General features: G+C 35.8%; 1 protein-coding gene across 4 annotated transcripts in view; it reads right to left on the bottom strand.

Annotated features, from left to right (window-relative positions):
* The window catches only part of ppfia2 (PTPRF interacting protein alpha 2), a 308,411-nt gene extending 300,317 nt beyond the window's left edge, over positions 1-8,094 (bottom strand). For all 4 annotated transcript variants that reach the window (XM_056455574.1, XM_056455575.1, XM_056455573.1 and 1 more), the window contains exon 1: positions 7,907-8,094. The gene's annotated coding sequence lies outside the window, so the exon portion shown is untranslated. The remainder of the gene's footprint in view (positions 1-7,906) is intronic.
* Between the last annotated feature and the right edge of the window lie 206 nt (positions 8,095-8,300).

The following is an 8,300-nucleotide window of genomic DNA, read 5'->3' as shown; positions in this document are numbered from 1 at the left end:
CATCTGCTCCCTAATGTGTAAACGCTATGTAATGCTTTGTTTCCACTAAACGATATGGTTCAGTACAGCAAAGTACAGTACAGTGAAGTTCAGTATGACTCAGTGAAGTAAAATACAATACAGGCCATACATGTTTAACTCTGGGTAAAACCGCCACTGTCACTTTTTACACAAGCTGTCCAATCATTAGAAGAGGGGTGGAACAAATACACATAACAACAATCCTACCTCTCATTTATGACATATACATTTAAGTTTAGAATTGAGAATGAACATGCATGCAAGCCATTTTTACAAATAATGGAATTATTTAACATATTTAACAACCAAATCTAATGTTTACTAAGCATTTATGAATATCAAGTAAAGCCCTTTTTATCCTCTATATTTGCAAAAGTTTCTTGAATATGGGCCATTCTTTGGGTTTGTACCATTATTGACACACAAGTCTTTTTATTAGGTACACTTTTAACTGCTTGTTAATGCACATAACTGCAAAAAACTGAGCATAAGCGTGCAGAAAAATTGTGTTTTTATTGACTTTGAATGTGGCGTAGTTGTTGTCGGTCTAAGAATTTCTGAAACCGCTGATCTACTAGGAATTTCACTCACAACCATCTCAACTTACAGACAATGGTTGTAAAAAGAGAATATACCCAATGAGTTGCAATTCCGTGAGTGAAAATGCCTTGTTGAGGCCAGAGGTCAAAAGAGAATGGTACGAGTTGACAAAGTCAACAGTAACACTTTATTACATTTAAGGTCTGCAGAAGAGCATCTCTGGACACTAGTGGTGTAATGGATCACAAATCTCTCAATTCGGATCACATACTGTTTTTTATTTACGGATCGGACCATTTTTCGGGTCAGCCAGAAAGGGGAGGAGACAAACGTAATTTGCTTTCCATTTTTTACAAAAACAGTACTGCAAGAAACTTTTTGGATTCATCAGACAGAACTTAGAGCCTGTGATTTTATTAAAAAGAAAATGAAGAAATAATCAGCTGAATAAAAATCAATTGTAAAACATTCAGTACCGTGAAAAAAAATCACTGTTAATACTACTGTTGCTGATAACGCTAAATGAAAGATCTAACATTATAATTTGTACAACCCATATTTATTTTTAGTCTCATTTTCAATAAATGATTCAGTTATTCGCTCATAAAACTTCATGTTTCATTGCCAGATGTGTCATTTTTGAAGAATTCTTGAGTGGCATATTTTTGATGGCTGGTTGTTGCCACCTATTGGTTAATGTAATTGCTGCCTACAACTTTCATTTTTGAGCATTGTTATATGCATATGACGGTGATTTTAACATAAACATCAGTGGTTATATCTAAACTATAAACTGTTATGCCAGTACTTCTGTGTTATTTGACTGTTTGTAACTTCATAACTAACTCAAAAGACTAAAGACTGAATCTCTTTCTTTTCTTTATTTTTTCTTTTCTCTTTGCGTTTTCAGATTTGAAAGCAGCATTTTGAACGATTAATAAACAATTATATTTTGCAAATCCCCATCATTTATTGCTTATGTTGCGTGGGTGTTGAGATCCCGATCTTTTAATGATTAATCATGCAGCTTATACTAATTGCATTGATGTAGGCTAAACATGTTGTGAAAGAAAACACCTTTAATGCAACCGACCACATACCTAAAGGCACCACAACTTCTTCCGTCATCATTGTATTTTACAGGAAAGCCTAAATTCTTTCATACATGTGATTCAAATGACGTGAGAGGTGGTTTCTCTGTGATCGTTGCAAACTTAGGATAAATATACCAATAAAAAAATTGCATTAATCCACAGGCAACGTGTGTTCCGAACCGTGGGTTGTGATCCGTATGAATCACAGATCAACCGTGATCCATTGCACACCTACAGGACACAAAACAAACCAGACCTTAAAGCAGATGAGCTACAGCAGCAGAAGGAACACATCTGTCAGCTAATAAAATAAATAAAAATTACATTAAAAAAAATTCAGTAACATTACAAAAAATTAAATAAAATTACACTTATACTGCACATCTTAGTTTCAAACAACGAGTAGACACTTGTCCATATCTAATACTATTACAATGCACCATATTTCATACTATGACTTTGGTTATACAATCTGATCACTGTTGGTAAAAATGACTTCCTGTATCTCTCTCTGTAACACCGGGGTTGAGTTAATCTTGCACTAAAAGAGCTTGCCGGTCTTTTGGAAACTCAAAATAAAAAAAAATTAAAAATGAAAATTTGAATGACATGTTAATGGTCAAATCCACTACAAGTGATCTCACCAGAAAAAGAAATCATCAGAATAGATTCAAATATGGTTCATGTCAACTGTTTAACTCTAGGACACTTGTAAAATGATCCTTTTTAAAAACAACATGGAGTGTTCCTTTAATACTGTTTTACTCCACAGAAAAAAAGTTCTGTTTATTTCATTTTTTCATTGCTCTATTATATTTATGCTTGTAATTTGTTTACTATTTCATGCATGATCCTACAGAATCCTCTCAGTCACTCTACATTAATGAATTCCTTCCATATAAAGCTTTCAATCCACCCGGGAACTGTATTTATATCACAAAACATATCACATAAAAAATTAAATATTGCAATGTCCGTATGTTTTTCCAGTATCATGCAGCCAAAGCAAGAAATGGAAACAAACATTTCAACAAATTCCACGTCACTTCAGTGGTTCAACTGCAATCATATGAAGCTCCCAGAGCAGCTTTGTGTGGTAAAAAATACTGTAAAAAAAATAAGGTTGTCTCATGTATCCAATCAGGATGTGCATTTACTATGGGCGATGTGTTGCACTACTGATTATAAAGCAAGATGTCATACTGCCTTTAGTAAACATTCACTCTAACCACCGGATGCGCAAGAGAAGATTCATATTTACAGTTTTGGGTGGGTTTTTGAGTGCACAAAAGTTCTTGGAGTTTAATATGATTACAGTTGAAACAACTGAAATCAAACAGAATGTTTTGACATGTTTTGGTTCCTTTTTTGCACTTCAAATTTCTCAATATGGACCAAAATCTCTTCAGATATATCCAGCACCTTGTTGACTCTATGCTACCAAAAAATTAAGGCTATAGACAAACTGGGTTTCTGGCAAGATGTATCTAATAAAGTGAATAGTGAGAATATATCTTCCTCATCAAGTCCTTTATGATTGATTAATGAGCAAACAGAGTCAAACAATCCAATAACGGACTGTACCAAGATGCAAGCAGGGAGTTTATGAACAGTGGTGGACTGAGCAAGAGGGCAGGACTGAATAAATGAACAAAGGAATGTGCATTATTGACTGTTAACACATTGCAGCTTGCATTTGAACAAAAAGTCAAGGGCATAGAGTATTTTGAGGATAATAGGCAGCACATCCTGATATTTCACGCAGATGGACCCGAACCCAAGACTGCTGTATGGCACATTTGGTGAGAGAGTGCTGTATTTTAAAACCCACATTTCAATCAGAGTATTGAGTGGAGCACAAGGCAATGCCCAGAGTAAAAGCCCCACTGATGACAACAAGAGCGATCATATTCCACACACGCTGTCTGAATGAATGAATGGATGGCTGAGGGGGAGGGAGAGGAAGAGAGAGGTACAGAATGAGAGGAAGGGGAGGGCTGAGGTGAGGGAGTTCAGTGAAATCTGTGGGTTTCTCAAGCGATACAGTAAAAGACAAGGAAAGAATGATGGGATGATGGGCTCATAAAATCGCCAACCACGCAAATGATTACTATAATGATGGCATTTGATATACAAGGTGCATAATACTGAGAGCCCATAGTGAAACTATAAGTAGTGTTTCCTTAGAAGTGAAATTGTATTGCAAACTTCTGAAAAAAAAAGCATGATTTTGACAGCAACCCCTTAAAATGCATGAACTGAACATGATCACAACACTAGTGTCCCACTTTTATTCTAATTTGATGAGTGACTTATGTGATCCTAAACATTTATTCTGTATAAACACATCTTATTTAAAGATTATATAGGTGACACGGTGGCTCAGCGGTTAGCACTTGTCGCCTCACAGCAAGAAGGTCACTGGATCGAGCCCCGGCTCGTCAGTTGGCATTTCTGTATGGAGTCTGCATGTTCTCCCCGTGTTCACGTGGGTTTCCTCCAGGTGCTCTGAGGCTGGTTGCACCAGCAGTGTGTAAGTTAAAACGTAGCCTAGTTGTGACCTAAAGGGACAAGTTACAACTTACACATTACAAAATATTTTTGTGTTGCACCACTGAAATTAGTGTTAATGTAAGGCTACGTTTGAACTAAATATTTACAGCAGCATCCCCCCCCATGTAAAACGGAGGAAAATAGATGACAGTGAGATTAGTTTACATTGAGGAGCTCACAATAATAATAATAATAATAAGAAGAAGAAGAAGAATAATAATAATGATCTCCCTCTACTCACAGCCTTATTTTCCTCCCAAATTTTGCATTTTTCAGTTAATGAAAGGTTAATTTTGTTTTGTGTTTATTGTATCCATCAATTAAAAAGAGAATTTCTTCATGATTGAGCTTTCCTTCCTGCTCATGTGTAGGATATAAAATAATTCAAGTTTAATGCTTTGATCAATTTGTGTGCATTTAATTTCACTGTATTCAAGGCTCGCGATGCAGATGTGTGCGTAGTCTGTTATTAGTGACTGACTGTAATTTAATGTGCTATAAAAATGTAATTTATAATTTCATTTTCATAGGACAGTTATATCTAGGTGCATTAGTTGCAGAATTTTAAAGCAGTTTTGCGATTTAAATGCTTTTTATTAGCTATTATGTCATTCAATGCGACAACGCATGACATAACGGAGAGCTTACGACCTACTAACAATGGTTTGCCTTAAGAGCATGTGGTGCAACTGAAGTTAGAACAAATTTAGTTAAAATCTAGCTAGTAGTTATTAAGCCTCTAGGGTGGACTTTACGTTTCAGTTTAACAAAGAACTTATGATCAGTTAGTCGCCACTGGCTTGCATGGTTCGGGATCTGTAGAGCTGCGCATCGTTGGATTTGCCCTTCAATATTTGGACTCTCAGTAGTGATTATTAAACCACACTGAACTGAGCTCAACTGAACTGAACTTAAACACTACAAACTGAACTACACTGTTCCTATTTACTGTTACCTTTTATGTGAAGCTGCTTTGACACAATCTACATTGTATAAGCGCTATACAAATAAAGGTGAATTGAATTGAATTGAAAAGTTAGTGCAACCCTACCTTGGTTTCCCCCACAGTCCAAAGACATGCTATAGCTGAATGGGGTAAGCTAAATTGGCTGTAGAGTATGTGTGTGAATGCAAGAGTATATGGGTGATTCACAGTGATGGGTTGCGGCTCGAAAAGTATCTGCTGCATAAAACATACACTGGATTAGTTGGCAGTTCATTCCGCTGTGGTGACCACTGATTAATAAAGGGACTAAGCTGAAGAAAACTAAATTAATAAAGCTTATATAGAGAAGGAACATTTTATCTCAATTTTTTTTTATCTCATATTAGACTAAGATTGCACAGTTTACTGGTACTATGGTAGTATTGTGATACTATGGCTCCAAAATACTGGTGGTGCCACTGTAGTTTGTAAATGGTAATATCGTCATTAACGGTCTATCTACTATAGATAATGTTGCATGTGGAAAAGTCACTAAAATGCTCACACGTATTTTTATAGTCTGTGGAGCCCTTTAAGGTTGCACATTTTCATGATGTTTCCTGGCATGTCAAACGCACACCTGAATCAGTTCATTTCTGTTCCTGCCAATATGATTTAGTAGCTACAACAACCACAACAATGTCTTAAAAAGAACGACTCACAAAGTGAAATTACTTTGGATTGTTACCTGATAAGACTGATTTTAAAAAATCATTAAAAAAAACAATAGATGAAACCCCAAAATAGCAACAGGAAACATTGAAACCTTCATGTAGCCTAATGAAGCCTCATGGCTTCATGTAGCCTAATTTTGGTGAAAAAAAATGCTCTTTTGTAACAAATTTTGTTTGGTATAATTTGTATCTTTAATTTAACGTATTTTTGTTGGTCAGTTATCTACAAAATAAACAAAAAGAATGAAAAGATTTTAGGTGAGGTGACGTGCAAATAATACTTTTTTCAGTAATAATGGAATTATGAATTTTATTCAAGTAGACCTATTATAACACGTAAAATATAGCATTTCTGACAATTTTCTTTACAATTTGAGTTATAAATTACAGTATCGCAATACAATTTGATATCGTGATACCTCAGCTGGTATAGTATCGTAAGATGAATTAATGGTATCACGACAACCCAACTGGACTCCAGTGAGTGATCTTAAAAAATGTATTAATTATCTGATACAATTACATTTAATGAGAATGTAAACATATTTAATCTTGATATATATTTTTTTAGATTTAAATAAGATTAAAGCTCTCTAGACTCGACTGAGCAATCTTTAATTTCATGCTATTATATTTATTATTCAGTTCATATGCTCACTTACTGTACACTACATTTGTGTTACAAAACATGTTGTATATATTTAATTAATAATATTGAGTAATAAGAATAAAAACATTAATGTTTATTGTTGTTTTTGGTTTATTTAGATATTTAACTTAGATTTTTAAATGACAGATTTTTATGACAAGTGGCATATTAATATATAAATTAAATATTTAGAGAGAGCATAACTTATACTTTTGATTATTGCGATCTGGTCTTGAGATTGCAGTTGCCTAAACACATTCTTTTTTCACCGATATAACCTACAACCAGCCTCCTCAAATTTAGGGGTGTGAAAGAGTTTTTTCACCACAAACCCCCCCACCAAGGTCAAACAAACCAGCTGTAGATTTGATAAAATACAGTAAAAAATGGCTGAGGTAGATTTTACACTCCAGCACAACCAACAGGGTCAGTGGGACACGAAGGCCGTCCTATTCTCAGCCTGTCTGATGGACTATTAGAGCCAAGAACAGCACAATTCTACATCAACATGACCCAATAATGGCTTTCACATGACATGTTTCAAACTAATATATCAAAACGATTCAGTCTGAGAGTGTTTAATGTGTCATTCTTTACACTCAATGCATTTTTTAAATCTTGAATTAAAAGAAATAGATGTATTTTAGTATTTTATACTTCAAATAATCACACTGAGAACCATCGGCATGGAGGTTTTTCCAATTGACAGTAAAAATTCACATGAGCATTACAACTGATTAGGTGTATACATACCAGGAGGAAGCATGTTAATCAACTCAACAAATTTCAATTTCAAACACTCTTTGTTTGACTGAACAGCAAAGCGTTTGTACATCACAGCATCACATTCCCTCAGACCACCATCAGCACATGTGAATAAGGTCCATTACAGCCGGACCAGTGGCCACAGGCAAGCGGGATATGAAGAAACAATTCCCATGGCATTCCTACTACACCTACCAAGCCGGCATGTAAAAGTGATCTCATCTCCTTCAAAAAACAGCCTTTTCCACTGCTGTGAGTCTAGTTGAGAATCCTCAACCATTGTCTCAAGCGCATTACATCATGCCTGTCTTTGCCTCTCTCTCTCTCCCTCCCTCCTCTCTCTCTCTATCCTTTCCCTGTCAGTGTCTTCCATTGATCTATGCACCTTTTCCTTGTATGAGATATTGAAGATTCACACATAATATACATGCATTCATTCATGCATCCATTCATTCATTCATGCATTGATCTCTGTTACTACAGCACATCTGTTGGAAGTTTCCTTTCACTAAAGGGGCATTTCCGAATCACCTTGACAATGGTGCACAAAGAATACCGTATTTACGTATGTGTTACACACAATGCCTGTTGTGTTAGTGTTGTTCGTGTTGTATTATATACTCACTGTTCACTGTGCAATATCAATGACAGCTGCAATCTAAGCGCGAGCGCACAGCTGCTCCAATCATCCGATTCACTACAAGGAAGCTTCGCTGGCCAAAATCAGCACTGCTCCGGCGAAACCCGTATGAATATCCACCGCTGGCATCCTCAGAAAAGCGATACTGTCCCGTGTATCGATGACATTTTGATTTCCAGATTTGCCCATTAGTAATAAAATGGCACGTTACGGATTCAGCGGCGAGAGCAGCGGTGGCTGGTAGAGACCATTGTTCAAGAAAAGAGGGGGAGTTCGCGTCTGTCTTAAAGTTGCAGCTGTGCAATTTTTACAACTGAATAAAATTAATATGAACATTAAACGCGTATATGCATACATAAACACGACAAAATTGCCAGTG

Source organism: Danio aesculapii, chromosome 4, assembly GCF_903798145.1.
Source record: "Danio aesculapii chromosome 4, fDanAes4.1, whole genome shotgun sequence".
In the NCBI taxonomy this organism is placed as follows: Eukaryota; Metazoa; Chordata; class Actinopteri; order Cypriniformes; family Danionidae; genus Danio; species Danio aesculapii.
Note: the sequence above shows the minus strand (reverse complement) of the source record. Positions and strands in the feature narration are given on the sequence as shown.